At 36.7% G+C, this 10,506-nt stretch overlaps 1 non-coding gene and 1 pseudogene across 1 annotated transcript; one reads left to right on the top strand and one right to left on the bottom strand.

The window, feature by feature from the left end:
* The first annotated feature begins 469 nt into the window (after nucleotides 1–469).
* On the top strand, nucleotides 470–5,826 carry LOC133298182 (G-type lectin S-receptor-like serine/threonine-protein kinase At4g27290; annotated as a pseudogene).
* Nucleotides 5,827–10,108: 4,282 nt separating this feature from the next.
* Nucleotides 10,109–10,215, bottom strand: LOC133298183 (small nucleolar RNA R71). Its single transcript, XR_009749751.1, has one exon. It is a non-coding gene; the product is annotated as a small nucleolar RNA R71 (small nucleolar RNA).
* Nucleotides 10,216–10,506: the final 291 nt, after the last annotated feature.

The raw sequence follows: 10,506 nt of genomic DNA, 5'->3' as shown, positions 1-10,506 counted from the left end.
GTACTGATGCCTCAGGCGGCAGGAGGCCGGAGATTAGCTGATTATGTTTTACTGCTTTATGTTAGCATGACTGGATTTGGATGCTGTTTATGTTTTCCGCTATTTATGATATGTTGTTGTTGAGACTGATGTTGGGCATGTATCCTTATTTGAGTGAGCATGGGGATTGTCCATGACACTTTATGTTAGTACTTGTAGTTTAGAGTTGTATAAACTGTTAGATGGTCCGGTCTACATTGTTGTAGTTCCGTGACTAGAGTCACAATTATATTATATATGTTATGAGGTATCTCAGTTAGCTGTTTATTTGCAATTACATACAGGCGATGTTTTATTAATTGATTATTAAGCAAGTTGGTAATGTTAATGGCATCATAATTGAAAAGAAAAAGTAATTCCGCATTTTAATTAAGCGCAGCTTAATACGATATTATGATAACATTACCGGATATATACGGGGTGTTACATTTGGGTTGCCAACCGTGACAACCCTTTCAAAGACAACTCCAGCAAGTTAATCATAAACAAAGAGGGAAACCTTGGGCTTTTTGTTGGGAAAAACTCGGTTCCCTCAAGCTCGGCTAAGCAGCCTTTGTGCGGAAGTCAATCAACAAGATCCTGATCTCGGATCTCGGCAATACCTAGGCATGAACTTCACCAGGTCAGGCAGCGCAGCGGAAAAATCAAAACGAAAAATCACAAAACAGGAGAGAGAGAGAGAGAGAAGAAGAAGAAGAAGAAGAAGAAGAACACAACCAGATTTAACGTGGGAAAACCTTCTCCAATGAAGAAGTAAAAACCCACGGGACCTAGTCCAGATCAGAAATCCACTATGAAAATAATGGTTACAAATAATCAGAATCACCAATGTGGTGGTTAACTCAACCTCTCCAACAATGGTGATAATCAAACCTCCCTAGAGATGTTTCACTCAAACTCTCTCTAGAGATCTCCCAAATGCAAAGCATGAAGCTTTGCTCAAACAATCAAATAATTATCTCTCAAAATTTCTCTCTAATCTCTTAACCTAGCCTCCACCCACAACTAATGAATATATAGAGGAGGTGAGATCTAGGGTTAGGGTTTTTAGGAAACCCCTCAATGGGCTTGGGCTTAGCATTGAAGGAGGAAGCCCAACAAATCTCCCGCTCCTACTTCAATGCGTCGGCTTTAGCATCAACCCGGCTCCTTCACAGCAGTCTTCAAATTTTCTTGCTGGAACTGGCTTCGTCATCATGTCGGACCAATTTTGGTCAGTGTGCACCTTGACGAGTTCGAGCTCTCCACCTTCCACCACATCCCGGATCCAGTGATACCTCACATCAATATGCTTAGAGCGGGAGTTATAGGTTGAATTCTTCGCAAGATGGATTGCGCTTTGATTGTCACAACCCAACTCGTACTTGTCTTGATCATGGCCGAGTTCCATGAGGAACTTCTTCATCCACAACATCTCTTTGCTTGCCTCAGTAGCGGCAATGTACTCAGCCTCAGTTGTCGATAGTGTAACACATTTATGAAGTCTTGATTGCCAAGAGACAGCTCCTCCGGCAAATCTCATCAAATATCCTGTCGTCGATTTCCTCGAGTCAGCGTCTCCCCCTAAATCAGAATCCGAGTAGCCTTGCAACTCGGCTTTGCCTTCTCCAAATCGGATACATAAGTCGGTCGTACCTCGGAGGTACTTGAAGTCCACTTCACTGCTTCCCAGTGCTCTTTGCCGCGGTTTGACAAATACCGGCTTACCATTCCAATAGCATACGCCAAGTCGGGTCTAGTGCAAACCATTGCATACATCAAGCTTCCGACGGCGGATTGGGTTCATGGGTCCCTTCCGCTTATATACTCTTCACTTAGTCCATTACCAACCAATGTGGGATTCATCACACTTGAATATCCAACACCCAGAATAAGACTTTACTGTGGTCAACAAACTCCACAACAGAGGCTCCGAGTCCCATTGTGCAGCTCTTGGAAACTGGAAATTTAATACTTCGAAATGAGAAGGACAACAACAATGAAAAAATTTTCTATGGCAGAGCTTTGACCATCCTTGTGATACAATATTAACAGGAATGAAGATTGGTTGGGACCTAAAAACTGGTCTCAATCGGCGTCTTACTGCTTGGAAAAATTGGGATGACCCCTCTTTAGGAGACTTTACATTAGGTATTGTGCTTGGAAGCAATTCTGAAATGGTAATTTGGAAGGGCTCGGCAGAGTACTACAGGACTGGCCCTGTGAATGGCCCAGTTGGAGTATTCGGATTGAGGGATAAGCCAATCTACACTAACAAATATGTTAACAATGAAGATGAAGTGTATTACTCATACACACTCAAGAATAGTTCTGTAATCTCTATTATCGTTTTGAATCAAACCCTTCAACTTCGTCAACGCCTCATATGGATTCCTGACACCAGAATTTGGAGAACTTACCAATCCTGGCCACAAGACAGTTGTGATATTTATAATACTTGCGGCCCAAATGGAAATTGTATCATTTCTGAAACGCCAATTTGCCAATGTTTAGAAGGATTTGAGCCAAAATCACCCCAAGAATGGAATGCAATGGACTCGACACAAGGATGTGTTCGCCGCAATTCATGGAGATGCGGTGTCAAAAATTAAGATGGGTATCAGAGATTTAGTAGAATGAAATTGCCAGATATTCCAAATTCTTGGGTTAATAAAAGTATGGTACTCGAAGATTGCAAGGCCAAATGCTTGGAAAACTGTTCCTGCACAGCTTATGCGAGCCCAGACACAAGTGGAGCAGGTATTGGTTGTTCCATGTGGTTTGGTGATCTCATTGATTTGAGAATTTCAGAAGGTGGGCAAGATCTATATGTTCGAATGGTTGTTGCAGATATGGGTAAAGGTATGGTTTATTTTATTCTAACTTTCTATTATATTAATTAGAGGGGCATTGCTTTTATTCAGGAATCTCAACTGTTTCATTTCTTTGTCAAGCTGGAAATGCAGAGGCTAAACATGGGCGTCAGAAAAAGGTAGTCTTGGTGGTTACAATCACTGTTTCATTTGTCCTTGTGATTCTATTGGCGCTCTCCTACATCTACGTGACCAAAATGAAGTACACAGGTAATTTCCTTGCAATTTTATTAGAATACAAATTTTCAACTTCAATTTTTTACTGTTTGTCTTGTTTAAGGCCTTTGAGTATGTTCTTTCGTTGTTGAACAACGAAACTGATCGATCAGAATATATTTCATCCACGGTATTTAAAACCCTTCCCTGCAGTGTTAAGTGTATTATATAATATTATTAAGGGTTATTATGAGATAAACAACTCTCTTACACACACAAGTTAGGTTCCACCACTCTTTTTTTTTCTCTCTTCTTATACGTGGGTATCACTTATATTTTTATTTCTATAATATCAGGAAAATTTTTTCCTAAAACATAAGAAAAATGTATTCCTATTATTAATTGCATTAAAATGATTATCATGGAGTCATGGTAATGACGTTAAATAATATTATGATAATCACATGAACAATTAAAAAAGTTGCTTTACTTGATGAGAAATACTACTCTCATTTTACATAAGATAGTTATCTCATTTTCTTTCACTTCGAAAATCGTATCCCTCTTTTTTTTCTTTTTCTTTTTTGCTTTTAAATGATGGACTCTACTTGAATTCTCTTTGTTACATGATAGAATTATTCTCATGTAACATGAGAGTAATATTCCCTTTACTTTCTACACAGTTTATATATGTCCTGTATATAGAAGACTTTCTACTTATTTGAAAAATAAAAAGATAAATTCAAACCAGTGTAACGACAGAAAAATGAATGAATAAAAATAATGATAATTACAATCAAAGCCCGTGATTTAGGGAAGTGATTAAGAGGTGATATCAAAAGAATTATAAGATACTAAATAGTGGTACATTAGAACTAAAGAACGAAGTTGTGAGGATACCAAAAAACCTACTCGTTTCAAAGAAATAATTAAAGAAATATAAGATATTTTTGCATACAATATATTCGAAAGGAAAATATATAATATATTTTTTCTTTCTTTTTAGAACCGTAAGCTTTCATTCTTGGGGAGGGGCTGAACCTTTAGCCATCACTGATCCTCCGCACTTTAGATTAGTCTCATAGCCGGCTCAAAGAGTCGAAGCTCGTGGGGATACCGAAAGGAGCCAACTCGCCTCAAAGAGATAATTAGGGTTGGGTAACTCCAAAAAAAAGAACTGTAAACTTTATGTGTAGTTTTGCTGTCTAAATATATATATATATATATATATATATACGGAATTAAGTTTTACTGTTCAATAAACCCACAAATCTTAGCTGTTTTCATTTAAGATTTCTCAATGCATTAGTTATGAGTCGAGCTGTATAAAATTATATCTTTCAAATCAGTGTTTTTTTTAATGACATTGATCTTATTTAATAAATCAAAGAGGAAGCAGACAAATTCATGCCGACACAAGAGCAAGGTGAATGCGGACAAGAAGATTTGGAGCTTCCTTTGTTTGCTCTTGCCGCAATAATTCATGCTACCAATAACTTCTCAACCGACAATAAGCTCGGGGAAGGTGGTTTTGGACCTTTATACAAGGTAAATTTCCAACATGCCTATTAATAAGGCTAAAGTAAACATATATATCAATCTTATCATCGGTCAAATTGTTCCTAACTATTAAATTTAGGCTACATTGCGAGATGGACAAGAAATTGCAGTCAAAAGGCTTTCAAGGAGTTCTGGACAAGGATTGAAAGAATTTAAGAATGAAGTGATGTTGTGTGCCAAACTTCAGCACCGAAATCTTGTTAAGGTTCTTGGTTGTGGCATTGAAGGAGATGAGAAAATGTTACTCTATGAATACATGCCCAACAAAAGCCTCGATTCATTTCTTTTCGGTCAGTATTTTCTGCCATGCTTTACAATTAGTATAATTAAAGCTTGATTAGTTTTGAAAGAAAGGACTAATCTAACTTAATGGACCATCTTGCAGATTCAACTCACAGTAAATTTTTAAATTGGTCTAAGCGCTTTGACATCTTGAATGGAATTGCTCGAGGGATGCTTTATCTTCATCAAGATTCAAGATTAAGGATCATACACAGATATCTAAAAGCAAGTAACATTTTATTAGACAATGATATGAACCCAAAAATTTCAGATTTTGGCATGGCCAGAATGTTTGGTGGTAATCAAATTGAAGGGAATACAAGAAGAATAGCTGGGACATAGTAAGTATTTTAAAATTTCCTTAAGTTTTACTATGATTAATTGTACATGAAATTAATTCTTGTACGGTTCCTTTCAACGGTTATATGGCCCCTGAATATGCCATCGATGGATTTTTCTCTATAAAATCGGATGTATTCAGCTTTGGCGTATTATTGCTAGAAATTGTAAGGGGAAAGAAAAACGGAGCACTTGCCTACGAGGACAACGATCATAATCTTATTGGGCATGTGAGTAACATGCAAAAATAATAATAAAAAAAAATTCCCATAATAAAGCAAGAGATAACAGTTTTGTTGAAATGTTGTAGGCATGGAGATTATGGAAAGAGGGCATTCCAGAACAATTGATTGATGATTGTTTGGGAGATTCGTATATTCTATCGGAAGTTTTACGCTGCACTCAAATTGGTCTTTTATGTCTGCAACATCATCCTGATGATAGCCCGAACATGACATCTGTGGTTGTGATGTTGAGCAGTGAAAATGCTTTACCTCAACCAAAGGAACCTGGTTTCTTAATTAAAAAGGCCTCAATTCAAGGAGAACATTCTTCTTCAGTCAATGAAGTAACTATCTCACAACTAAACGCGAGATAGTGAAGTTAATTTATTTCTAACATTTTTTGTTGAATTATGTAAGTTGTACTTCGAACTTAAACTGTCCTTTAGTCATTATAGTTAGTTGTGGTGAAATATGAATAGTTTTTTTTTTAATTTTTTAAACAAATATCTCGGCAAAGTTAGTTTTGAGGCTGCGTATACTGTAAATATGCAACCTCGTTGTTAATAAGCCATAACAAGACAGAAAGAAAAAGAAAAAAAAACTCACATTCTCTGTTTTTATTATTTATGAGATAACAAATTTTCCCCAACAATGAAATATAAGTAGCAGCCAAAGAAAAAAAGTAAGGAGAGAAGACTTTGAAGATATACTTTATATCACTTCAACCAAAATAAGTATTTGTCGTTGTATGACTAGTCTTTAGACCGTATTTCTTTATTTAGCAAAATATTATGTGGCATCTGGGTTTTGAGTTGGCAATCTTATTTTACATTTATAAGAGGCTTATTACAAGAATCGAATCGATGACATTCAGTTTATATGTCAACATCATCAACCATTGTGCAAAATAAATAAATAAGATAAGAAGCAGAATGATAACAATGAAAATAGAAAGGATATGTCGACATCACCAACCATTATGCAAAATAAATATATATATAAGATAAGGAGAAGAATGATGACAATGAAAATAAAAAGCTCCAAAGTCATTATAGAAAAGAAATATAATTGATCGCTTGACTCTTGCTAAAGGAGAAAGAAGAATTAAGAGAAGACTAGATAAGATTCATCTAGTCGTTGAGCTAACACCTGCTCTTTTGTCTCAAGCTGATGATGCAATTGGTAAGACTCATACTTCTAAATTAGAAACACAGCGTACCTCTTGGATTTATGCTCTTTTATCAAAGCTTAATTGGGCTCATTTTAAAAAAAGAGCCCAAAGCCCAAGAAGCTTAGGAATAAGGTTTCTTGGTGTCCATATAAATAGTTCCATTTTAGTCATCAGCCGAAAAAAGTTATTGTTGTGAGATCTCAGACTTGAAATCTTAGAGTGCTCATACACTCTTCTCCCTTACCCCCTGAGAATAGTCTGGAAGGTCTTCCTGAAGCCATCTTTGAGGCTTGTTCGTGATGTGACATTGAGTACTGAGGAGACTTGTTCGTGAAGAGGGAGATTTCATGGTAAGAGGGATCACTAAATTCCGTGGCAATAGAAGCGAAAGGTATCACTAGACTTCGTGGCAGCAAAGGCGAGATGTATCACAACACCAACACAAAGGGGATTTCGTGGATCTGCGTTACAAGAGGAATACTTTGTGCTGTAAAGAACGATGAAGATTCATAACACAACAAACCACAATGGTCTTTATGATTCTGCAGACCCAATTGCGCTAATAATTAGTATCAGAGACGGACTGTATGTTTGGGTGAGAATTGAATACTTTGGGTTTTATATATAATTAGTTTGCATCATGAAATATGGCACCTAGGATTCTATATTTGTTGGTCATATGATTTGTATGTGTATCTTTTATAATTATTTTCATAAAATCAATGTTTTTATTTTTGTTTTTGGCTTTCATAATACTTTTTGCTTAAGAGGCTTAGTAGAGAGTCTTTCAAAGTTTTGAGAAATTGTTGGTTCTTGGAGTTTCAAGAGTGTTTCAACTCCTTTGAGCTTGTGAAGTTCTTCTCTTGGCCTTATGAAGAGATTTGTGGTGAGTAAACTCCATTTTATTCAAGTTTCCATGATGATTTGAAAAGTTAGGTTTTGAGAGTATATGGATTTAGAAAATTTGGTTTTTGTGATAGATTTTGATGGTGAAATTGGTGTTGTTTGATTATGTAGTGGTGTACCAAGTGATACTTTGGTTGAAGAGCGTCCATTGAAATCTCCCTTGGATCAAGACTAAGTTTCTTGATAAACTACCAAAGAGGGTAAGTGCAAAAGTTGACTTTTATGATAAGTTACTAGCCATTGACTTAATGTTTCATGTGTATGATATGTTATTGATCTCATCTTCACATTTGGAATAGGTTGCCTTTGTGTGGAATTGTGTGATCTTGTCTTTAGAAGTAGAGAAAAGCTTGGAACAGAAGTCTAAAAAAGGGTAAACTTCTAGACCTTAGGGTTAATCCCTTTATTTGTTCCTCCATGCTCCATTGGAGTAATGGTTGAGTGATGAATGTGCATTGTAGTATTAGAACATAGTATGATGCTGATAAACCCTTAGTTCATCAGGTTTTTCAGCATGAATTAGTATCAATTTGTGTGATTAAATGATGGAAAAAGAGGTTAATGTCCTAGAATGTCCTCAACTACAAGTTCAAGAAGCTTTATTGAAAATTTGTATTATTCTTGTAGGAAAAGCAAGATTAAAAGGCAGCTGGGAGAAGGAAGAAGATTCTGAAGAAGAGAAAAATTCTAAGTGTTGAGCGCTAAAACGTTTATCCAGAACGTTTTAGCGCCCTGCTGCAGAAAGAAGCCAAAACTTGCTGGTGCTGAGCGCTAAAACGTCCACACAGAATGTTTTAGCGCGCTGCTGCAATCCGAGAACAAAAAGTTGCTGGTCTTGGGCGCTAAAACTTCCTGATCAAGCGTTTTAGCGCCCTGCTATTGGAAAAAGACTCTGGTCTCCAACGCTAAAACGTCCAAACCAAGTGTTTTAGTGCTGGAGTCAGTTTGAAGCAGTTTGGCATCCGTCAAGCATGGTCGCTAAAACGCTCACTCATGAACGTTTTAGCGCCCATGTTAGTTTTTCTGTTTGAATTTGCAAAACTATATAAGGCAATGGCCTTCAGTTTTTCAAAAATCTGGATTTTCTCTCTCTCTCTCTCTCTCTCTCTCTCTCTTACATCAGATTCTCTGATCTGATTTCTCTCTAAAATTCTTAGGACTTAGTTCTTGTATTAGTTAGTTTCTTATGTAATTGTACTTGGAGATTGAAGATTCACTGCATGGCAATGGAGTTTGATCTTTCTTCTCTTGTGTATTCTTTAGTTATGTCTGAGTAGAGTCATTGTGGTCTGAATTCAATGGAACTTAATGATAATCTTATATATGTTTGATTAATATGATGAAGTATTTTTCATGTGTTTATATGAGATTTTCTTATTTAATTCTTTCTATTAAGGGAGTAGTGTAGAACAAGAATGTTTACACTACTCCTATATCTGGCAATCTTATCATCAGGATTCTAGTACTCAAGGGATTGATGCTAGAGTTCCGATGTAATCTTAAGACCTTAGTGTTTAATGTATGTATTAAGAAAGGAATCACCAAGAGATTGGGGTTTCTGATTAATGTATCTATCAGGGTAGTAAGGGATTACATCTTGATAATAAGTAAAAGGTTGATTAACATCACATGAAAAAGAATTCATCATATGGTCAGTTTTTACATGAGTTTATTGTTGAGGGAAGTTATTTTCTGACTACTTGTTTTAGTAAATCTTAATTCATATTTTAACATTATATTTTGTTACTTCAAATCAATTTTCTGGTGACAAAACACTCATGATTTTTACAAACTCTTGTTTGATTCAAATTAGTTTTCTATGTTTAATTGGTGTTTGAATACAAATCTCTGTGGGAATGATCTTTACTCATCATTTTATTACTTGTACGACTAGCACACTTGCTAGATCCGCAACAAGTTTTTGGCGCCGTTGTTGGGGATTTGTTTTTCAACATTGATTGAGACCATAGAAATCTGAGATTGAATCCTTTTATTTTCAGCATTTTATTTTGTGTTAGATTTCTGGTCAATTTTGATTCTGGTGTATGCGAGGTACTATTGATCCAAACTTCTTGTTGTATAATCCAGAATTAGAAAAGACTTTGAGGAAGAAAAGAAGGGCAGCAAGACAAAGAAGACAGTTTCAAGAAAGGGGTGAATCCAGTGCTGTCAACCAAGTAGAAATTATGGCAGAAAATCATGTGCAACCACCACAGAGGACACTGGGAGATTACATGACTCCTGCAGTGATTCCTCCAATTGGTAGTGTTGTGCGCCCTACAGTAGAGCCAAACAACTTCGAATTGAAGCCTGCATTGGTACAGTTAGTGCAGAAGGAGCAGTTTGCTGGAACCAGTGCAGAGGACCCTTACTTGCATATAGAAAATTTTCTGTTGTTGAGTGATACTGTGAAAATTAATGGTGTGACAAGGGATGCAATTCTGCTGAGACTATTCACTCATTCACTGAAGGATGATGCAAGGAGATGGTTGCAGTCATTGCCTCAGGGGAGTATAACAACTTGGGATGATCTGCAAACCAAGTTCTTAGCCAGATTCTTTTCAGCATCCAAGAGGGCAAAGTTGAAGGATAAGATCACAAGCTTCAAGCAAAAAGAATCAGAATCCATTTATGAGGCTTGGGAGAGATTCAAGACTTTATTGAGGAAATGTCCACAGCATGGAATAAAAGTGTGGAATCAAGCAGCAATATTCCTCCAAGGGTTGACAACCAACACCAGGACATTGGTGAATGCCACAGCAGGTGGTTCATTGACCACCAAGACTCCTCAAGAGGCTTTGGATATTTTTGAATCATTGGCATCTCAGGAATTTGATAATGCCCCAGTGACTGACAGAAAGACAGGGATCATCAAGCTGGATGGGTATGATGCTTTGTTGGCAAAGAATGACCAGTTGATCCAGACACAGAAACAGCAACAACAACAGTTGGATGCTCTCACTAAGCAATTATCCTC

This window comes from Gastrolobium bilobum, unplaced genomic scaffold (assembly GCF_033153095.1).
Source record: "Gastrolobium bilobum isolate Gb01-03AN ecotype WA unplaced genomic scaffold, APGP_CSIRO_Gbil_v1 utg523547, whole genome shotgun sequence".
Classification (NCBI taxonomy): domain Eukaryota; kingdom Viridiplantae; phylum Streptophyta; class Magnoliopsida; order Fabales; family Fabaceae; genus Gastrolobium; species Gastrolobium bilobum.
Note: the sequence above shows the minus strand (reverse complement) of the source record. Positions and strands in the feature narration are given on the sequence as shown.